Below are 9,657 nucleotides of genomic sequence, written 5' to 3'. Positions count from 1 at the left end.
GAATCACTTATTTATTCGTTCATTCAATTATTGTTTTATACACTTACTAATTTGCTTACTTATTTATTTTCCCTATATATTGATACTTTTTTTTTTTTGAATTACTTATTAATTTGATGAGAAATATCTTAAATAATTAAATAGAAAATATTTAACTAGAAAAATATTTTATTTCTCACTTTGTCCCATAGATGGGGCAAAGTGAATATTTTCCGCTTGTTTTTGAAGGCGCAAATTTCTTGCAAGAACTCAAAAATAATCTTTCTATGCAATTTTTATTTTTTATATAGTGTTGTTCCTTTATGTATTGAAATTAAAAAAATTCAAGTCGTTCATTTTGGAAATTTAATTCATCTTAAGTTTTCATGCTGCCCAAACTTTTCCGAGTCCCTACAAACATTTATTTATTGCAATAAGCATCCCTTTTTAAAAATATTTTTTAGTATTTATTGAATTTATTTCTGACCTTTTTCGTTTTTATCCACAAGCTTATAAAGTTCTGTTTTGTGTGAATTTTGAACAAAAAAAAAAAAAAAACTTATTTACAGTAGTATGGGATAATTTTGGATTTTTTTTTTTAGTGGGAACGAGCCTAAATTGATAATAAAAAGTTTATTGATTTCCTATATCGTGAAACCTCGATTCGTTTTAAATCGTCAATTTAATTTTATATCTTTACTATTATACTGAAGAAAAACTTTGAAATACTGAGCAAAAGGCTATTTACTTTTAGTTTTACGCCGCATTTTACTGCGTCAGGAAATTGAATTCTTTTTTCTGAAGCTGTCGGAACCTAAAAATATGACATCACTAAATCGTGGAGGGAAAAAAATAAACGCTTTATATATGGCAATAAACAATAATAGTATATATCTGTGATGGATTAAGTGGTCATTTTATGACCTTCATATAATGGCAGTTTTGACGGTATGTTTTTCATTTGGGCTCTTATTTCACTTTAATAGCGTAATGCTCTCAGCACTAATACGAAGTTTAATATTTTAAAACGCGTGTTATTTTTCTTTGATAAAATTCGATGACAAAATCATAGCATTTAATTGCTATAATTTAATTATAAAATTCTAAAGTTCAGTTTACAGTAAATATTAAGAAAGTGTGTCCTTAATCAATTTTCTTGACGAAAAAAACCAGAACATTATTTGCTAACTTTTAAAAAATAGTAGGCCATTTCATGCAAATTAGTCAGTTTGTCCCACACGTGACGCCTCATTCGTTTCATTACACCACTGTAAAATATTAATGAAGATTTTTTTCTGCTTAACAAATTGCAAACTTATGTGGGATTTCTTAAGCAAAAAATTTCGTCATCACACTTGAAAATGGGGTTGTTTCCTTCAGTCAAAAGTAGTACTTTTAGTCACTGAAATTGATAGACTAAAAAAAAAATAACATGGATCCAGAAAATTCTTTCATTTTCCCAACAGTTATTTTTTAATTTTTTAAAATGTACGATTTTTCAAACAAGGCGTGGTCTTGATGACGTCACAAATGATGCGCTTTGGCGCATTTTTATACCGCTTTTCACGTTACGATAATCAAGAAGCGAATTAAACATTGTGCTCTACTCTTGCTATCAACCATATCGTTGCCAATACACGTGAGTAAAGATGCGAATTAAATACTTTGCTCTGTGAATGACAACACAGAATGGCATTTCATCATTTTTGATGTCATCGGCAAGAAATGTAAGCAATGAATTAAGTAATTTTTTAAAAATATTAAACCTAAACAAATTATTTAAAAAATGGTCAGACCCTATGTTTTTAAGTATGCTGTTTCAGAAAAAAAATACTTTTAAAATTTTGGAAACGACCCCATTATTACTTTTTAGTAAAATATATGAACCGTCACGTGTGGGACATAGGGTTGACTTTTTCGTGGAATGGCCTTAAAGTAATTTAAAAAAAAACATGTTACTATTAAAAAATCATCATATTAAAAACCATTTTATTATGTGCGAAATTAGAAAATACATTTTACGAATAATTAGAAATGCTGCTACATTTCGTTTTAACAATTCTCAAAAATTTCTTATTAACTTCTTTTCTCTCTCTCTCTATTGGTATTGTACCTAGCAAAATTAGTGTAACAAACAGTATTACGTGCAAAGTGTTTAACTTTGAATTGAATATAAGGCATTCAAAATAATGAAATTGATGTTTCATCAATTTCTTGAATTCCACAATGCGTGTCATAAATACTTATAATTTGTTAATGTTTTTTTTTTTTTTTTTTGAATATGAAAAATTTGAAACAGTTGCTTCATTGAAAAGAATTTCTAGTCATCAATATATATATATCGTTATGAAGTAATTTGCCTGAAATAATTCATTAATGAAACACAAATTATGTAATATATTTTTATTAAACGCAGAATAAGAAATATATATAAAAATATTTTGCTACAACACTTTTAAATGGAAACATAGGTTAGCTTAATTTTTTAAGAGGTGATTCATGATTAATTTTAACGTATATTTTAATCAACACTTGTGTATATTTTTTCAAATTAAATCAAGTTTTGCCTATTTACTTGAAAAATACACGCTTTATCAGTATTTTGATTACAATAATTATGATCTGACTATGGTTTATAGAAACAAAAAATTCAACTTTTGGTGCAAATATACAGTGGCTCCCAAAAGTGTTCGTTCAATTACGACTGTCAATGAAATAGCCACTTATCCATTGGTTAAAATTAATATTTCGGAATGAGTATTTAATTATAAGATATATGATCTATTTCAAACAAAACTACATGAAAATTTTTTTAAAAATATTTGAACTTAATTTTTTTAAATCGAAAACCAAAAAGTGCCGGAAATTTTATCTCACAAAACTTTTTGTACACTTTTAAATTATTGAATAATCTAACTTATTATTAAGTTATTATTTAGTAGAATATCATGCAGTATCATAAACACCTTTTAAACGTCTGGGAATAGATTTAATTCTTTTTAGTCTTACTGTTTCTAACTCTATTTTCGTTTCAAAGCCCTATATTCGTAATCTAGCCTCCAAATATCTCTAAATCTGTTACGTTAAGTTCAAATCTGGAGATTGAAGAGGTATTTTCTAAAATTAAGGACATTTTTTGCGGCACTAGAAGCAAACGTTGAAAACCGTGTGCTTCTTATCGTTATCTTGATAAAAAACAAAGTTTTTTCCGATAACCAAATTTTTGGTTAAGAGTTTGAAATTGTTTTTTTTTTTTTAATATTTAAATGAACAGCATGATTCATTATTTCATCAAAAAATTCCAAACTATTAAGTATTAGTGCTGATATGCACCCTCACACAAGAATACCTTCACCGTCCTGATTAACTGGTCGAACTAAGTTCTTAAGATTGCTTTCCTCATTTTTTCTTCTATTTACAATTATACAACAATTTAACAAAAAATGTTAAGTTAATTTTTATCTGTAAGTTAGACGTTATTCCAAAACGTTTTGAGCTTATTTATCATTGATTTTGCGAGGAAAAGCGTAAGCTTTCTGTTTTTCGCACGGCCAAGAAAATTTCTGCGGGAAGAGGTCCCATTTAATCCAGCTAATCAGAGAACTTGGCGTGCAATTTTAGATGAAAATTAAATGTAAAAATTTTCATTTAACTCTACAAAAACTTTTACAGCACTCAAATGTGTATTTTTCATAAATTTTTTTTAACTGTAAATATCCGATTACGCTTTGTCAACTTTGCCAGTTGACCTTTTTACTTCCTTTTACAAAAAAGGAAGTATTGTATTTTCAAAAACCATTTCACTCAAAAATCGGCTTTAATTTCCATTTTTCTCACCCCCGAATGAAAGTTGAGATTTTTTTTTTTTTTTTTTTTAACCCGACCACACGTGGATATATGTTTAGGAACGTACAGACACCAGAAATATCCATTTTGACGACCCGCGAGTTAATTACAACGAATTTTCTCGTGACGTCCGTATGTACGTATGTATGTGCGTAAGTGTGTATGTATCTCGCATAACTCAAAAACGGTATGTCCTAGAAAGTTGAAATTTGGTGCATGGACTCCTAGTGTGGTCTAATTGTGCACCTTTAATTTTGGTTGCATTCGGATGTACGTAAGGGGGTCGTTTGCCCCTTTTTGAGGAGAAATCATTGTTAATTTGATGTAAGCTCAAGTTGTGTTATAATTTGTCGGACACTTGGCGATATATCACCAGTCTTTTGGTTGCCAAGTTTTGTCGCCAACTTGGCAGCAAATTTGAAGATTTTTTAATTTTTTTTTATAATTTGGTTTCAGTTTGGTCACTGTTGGTGATATTTAGAGAATAAACAATTGAATCACATTAAAATTGCCAGTAATGGGGAAATGTCATTAAATTGGAGTAAAAGGAAGTCATGTGATGCGCACATCAGTTTGTTTTACCTTGCTTTTGGTCGGATTCTTTTCTTTAAAGCATTTTATCAAGCACTTTACTATAGAATGGATTCAATTAACTAATTTAGAGACATTTCAAACCAATTTATTGCTACTATGAGGAAAAAATTCAAATTTCGATTGGTGTTTGTGGTTTTTTACGAATACCTGCCATTTTAAAGTAATAAGCATAATATTAAGGAATAAATTAACAAAAAATTAAAGCCAAATTACTTTTAAAGGTCAACACATTGCAAAAATAATTGAAAAATATATATGATAATTTTAATCATGAGTTTATTCGAAAATATTTGAGTGTACGATGACTTTTGTGGCGTATTATTTCTCTGTCTCTTCGTTTTTTGACCTATTTCAGAAAGAAGATCCGTCAATATTTTGAAAAAACCACAGGGTTTTATTTGAAAGGACATAGGACTGATATGAAAAAACATTGGACTTCATACTGGAATTCAGTTTCGCGTAAAAACTTTCAAACTTTACGAACACTTTTCGGAGCCACTGTATGCTGAAAAAAAAAGAAAGAAAAGAAAAAAAAAATGCATCAACAGAAAATATTAGACATCTTTAGAAATGCTGCTGTAATTTGAAACAATTCTCATTATAAATATCCACATTTAAATAAATTAATTTTTGCGTTTGTCAAATACTCATTATGTCAAATTCAAATGCAACCTTTCTTGAAAGTGGAAGACGGCAAAAATAAAATAAAAAATCTATATTTCGTCGGCTCAGAGCAACAGTAAGATATCTTAGTGTTATTTCTGGAATAAAATATTTTACTGTTGCTCTGATGCGATGATATATAAAAAAAAGTCGTGTTAGTTACAGTACTTATAACTCAAAAACGGCTGAACCGATTTGGTTGAAAATTAGTGGGGAGGTAGCTTAGAACCAGGAGACAGACGTGGAATACTTTTTATCCCGTTCGACCGCGTTCCCGAAATATTTGTAACTGCAAGCTAAATGTTTAATTAATTGTTTAGTTCTATGAATTCCTAATAGATGGCGGGATAAGTTTAGTTCTTTGAATTCCTAATAGATGGCGGGAAAAGTTTAGTTCTATGAATTTCTAATAGAGGGCGGGGTAAGTTCAGTTCTAGGAATTCCTAATAGATGGCGGGGTAAGTTAACTCGAGAGAGCGCTGGCTGACAGTGTAGATAGCTACGCTATTGTGGGACTATTGTGGACAGTGAACTGATTTTCGAATGCGGTTTTTTTTTTCGGTTTTTTTTCGATATTCAGGTACATAATTTGATTTTGTAGGATTTTTCTATTTGGTTTTGTTTTCCTTATTTCTACAACGTTTGTTTTTGTTCTTATAGTTGAAGATAGTTACTTTTCTAAGTATATAATTTCATTTGTCGTATTATTCAATTATGAATGTTTTTTACAAAGTTTTATTAAAGTATTGTTTATTTGGCGGAACATTTTAAATTGCAGAAAAAAAAACCTCCTGACTCGCTAAAGGGCAGGGTTACGGCACGTGGTTGCTTGGCACGTTAAGCGATGAACTATACAGTTGAAGGATTATTTTGAGTTTTAAAGCTAATGTTAATCTTTTTGGGCATCGCCGTGCGGATACTGCTGGTAAATAAATAAAATAAAATAAAAGAAAGATGGATAGAAAGCGAGGAAAACCACTTCATTCGCTAAAGAGCAAGGTTACGGTAGCGTGACTGCTTGGCGCATTAAGCGATGAACTAGATAGTGGAAGGATTATTTTGAGTTTTAAAGCTAATGTTAATCTTTTTTTTTTTGGCGAATAAATTTAATTCCAAAAAGACTGTAATAGTTTTTTGAAAAGGTGTGTACGCATTTTAGTTGAAGAAAAATAATTATTTCACGGAAGAAGGGATGGAAGAGATCGTGGGTTTTTTTTTTTTTTTTTTATTCAGCGGACTTCCATTAAATTCTTAGCACGGGCATCGCCGTGCGGGTACTGCTAGTAAATAAATAAAATAAACGAAAGAAAGAAGGAAAGAAAGCGTGTAAAACTACTCATGCTTTTTCTTAAAATCTACTTTTGAAGCAAAAGAGACGTTATTTTTGACATCATCACATATATTGTGATCCTATATTAAGACTATTAGTATAGGTTTTTCACAGTGGCACTGAAATAAATTATTTCCGTAAAATATTTAATACTATCACGCAAAAGAAAGACGTGAGGTAATTTAGCTCATGAAAACTGGTATTGTTTTCTCCAACTGATCGCATGAAGCAGTATCGAGTAATATGTTTTCGTTCAGTCCCGTAATATATATTTGATTAATATTATTTTAACGACCACGTTATGTACCAGATTTTTGTGTTTCATATTTCGTTTGCTTTCAAGATTGTTCGAGCACATGCAACAAATTGCGGCGCATGTTTCAGTAAATATGCAATTCGACCCGCAGAGTTCTGGCTTGTCTGCAATTTGTTAGCTCTGGCATTTTACCTTCTAATAAAGAGTTAGTCCACTACTTAATAAAAGCTGCAATTGGGAATTGTAGTAAGAATAAAAGTAAGAACTCCTTAATATATTCTGAAAGAGTAGTAATTAAACTACGCTTTATCTTAAAATTAACAATAAGCCAACTAAATTATCAATGCAGTTGCTAATATATTTTGATTTTAAATGTATTTGGTACGATGAGGATTAGTGGCAATTTTAATTTGCAATGCATGGTGATCAATTATATTATGTTTATTCCATTCTGTTTTTGAAGGGTTGAAATTAAACGTAAAGAAATTCCTTTCTTTAATGTTCTGAAATAAGAAAATAAAAAAAATGATCTGCTTAACTTTATCTTTTACGCACCAAACTCTATGAATTTTTCTTCATCCTTTCCGTAATTTTTTCTTCCGGTCTTTGTTTTTCCGTTTTTCACACCTCTCCCCCCCCCCCCACATTAAAAACATCGTTTTTGAATTGATTCTTTTTTTGGAAGAAAACGTTGGGGAATAACCCAAGGAAAATAAAGAGTTGAAAGCTGATTACAATAAAAGAGAGAAAAAAAATCAATAGCATAAAATACATTAAAAAAACGAGCCGATGATTTCCTTTTACACCAATTTAATGTTATTTCTCCATTATTGCAATTTTAATGTGATTCAAGAGTTAACTCTCTAAATATCCCCCAACAGTGGCCACATTGAAACCAGATTAAAAAATAAAAATTAAAAAATCGCCAAATTTGTCGCTAAGTTGGCGACAAAACTTGGCGACCAAAAGAATGGCGATAAATCACCAAGTGTTCTCCAAATTATTACACCACTTAAGTTTGCATCGAAATTAACAATGAATTCCCCCCAAAAAGGTACAAAAGACCCCTTTAGAAACACCCGAACGCAAACAAAAAGAAAGGTGCACAACTCGACTCCACTAGGAGTCTACGTACCAAATTTCAACTTTCTAGGACATACCGTTCTTGAGTTATGCGACATACATACGCACATACATACGTACATACAGACGTCACGAGAAAACTAGTTGTTATTAACTCGGGGAAACGTCAAAATGGATATTTCGGGCGTCTAAACGTTCCTCGGTACATATGTACGTGTGGTCGGGTCGAAAAAAAAAAAAAACATACATTTGGGGGTGAGCAAAATGGAAATTAAAGCCGATTTTTGACTGAAAATTTTTTCACGAATACAAAACTTCTTTTTTTTTGTAAAAGGAAGTAATTAAGTGAACCTACTTTCATCTGTGCCAGAATTGACTGCCAAACATCAGCTAAATATTTATTTTCTAAATGTTAATGCAAATTAAACCTGCTTTTTAAGAGATTTCAAACATAAATGTCTGCAAACATAATATATGAAGCATAACATTGCAGAAAATAAAGGTGTTTCTTTCATTTAAAAGAATAAGTTGAAGTTAATAAAAAAAAAAAAAAAAAAGTAAAATTCCTTTGCTCAAAATGTTACATGTTGTGTTTCCGTAAATTTTAACTAGTATCATTCACGTTGAGCAGAAGACCATTCTATTTCAAATATTTATGCGTTCAACCATAGGAGAAGTAAATTACAAAAAAAAAAAAAAAAAACTGAATATAAAATATGGATTGAAATAGCATTATTGGACACAGGCCGTTATGAAATTTAGTGGAATATGAGGAGGTAAAAATAACCTGAAAACATTTATGACATAATTGGAATTTATTTTAAGATTTTATTAACGAAGCTAATATACACATCAGAACTTCAAGAAAAGGACATGGGAAAATATTTGTTTCTGAATAAAGTTTCTGATTTTACTGAATAAGCAGGTGCTGAGCATCAATATGAGCAAATATAAGGAATAACGTATCATTTTAATGAAGAAAAAACTGATGTGTCCTCTAAAAAACTTCCTTGTACTCCTACTAAGTAATTGATGCGTTTTTAATAACTCAAAAAATAGATGCGTGTACTCATATATAACTGCATTCCATGTAATTCTTCTTAAATGCAACCTTTTTTAGTTAGTATAAAAAAAAAGGTTGAATATCGAGTTAGGAACATTCAAATTTAAAGAATGTTGAAACTTTTGGTTGGCGTCAGGTTTTCAAAAAGTGAAGGAAAATGCTGTATTGTTTTGTAAGAAATGATGTTCCCAATAATTACGACAAAAAAACATATTGCAGGTACAGTGCTAAATTTGTATAGGTTTTTCTGAAACTGAATGAATAAAAAATAAAATAGTAATTTTTTTAATGAAAAAAAACCCATAAAAGTATCTTGGAAAAGTTTTCAAAAATTCTTTGGATTAAACACGAAAAGCTCACTCCTTGAATGCAGCCCTGATCTAAAACTAAGTTAGAGGCAAGTCTGAGTTCAAGAGATTACTTATGAATAGCTATCGAAATAAACTTTTTAAAATGAAAATGTTTATTTTTAAAGTTCAGCTTATATAGTTTTTATTTTGCTAAGTTTTCAGTTTATCAAAGAAAATTGAATTGTAATTGTTAAATCCAAAACCCGATTGATTCTGTTAATAAATATTAAGGCTTCCAACATTATGTATACTTACTTTCATGGTTGATTATAGTCTCCATGTTCAGTATAATCGAGTCGAAAAAAGATGGTTTGTCATGCTTAAAACCTAATTTAAGAGTCTGAAAGTTTTTATAAAATTTCTGAAAAAAGGCACAGGAGTGAAAGTTTTCATGTCAACTGAGATTCATTTTCCTATCTCATGATGCTACTGTCAAGTTTTTAATTTTTAAATATTTATTGAACGAATACATATTGTTCATGTTTTCAATCAA

This window comes from Uloborus diversus, chromosome 4, assembly GCF_026930045.1.
Source record: "Uloborus diversus isolate 005 chromosome 4, Udiv.v.3.1, whole genome shotgun sequence".
Lineage (NCBI taxonomy): Eukaryota > Metazoa > Arthropoda > Arachnida > Araneae > Uloboridae > Uloborus > Uloborus diversus.
Note: the sequence above shows the minus strand (reverse complement) of the source record.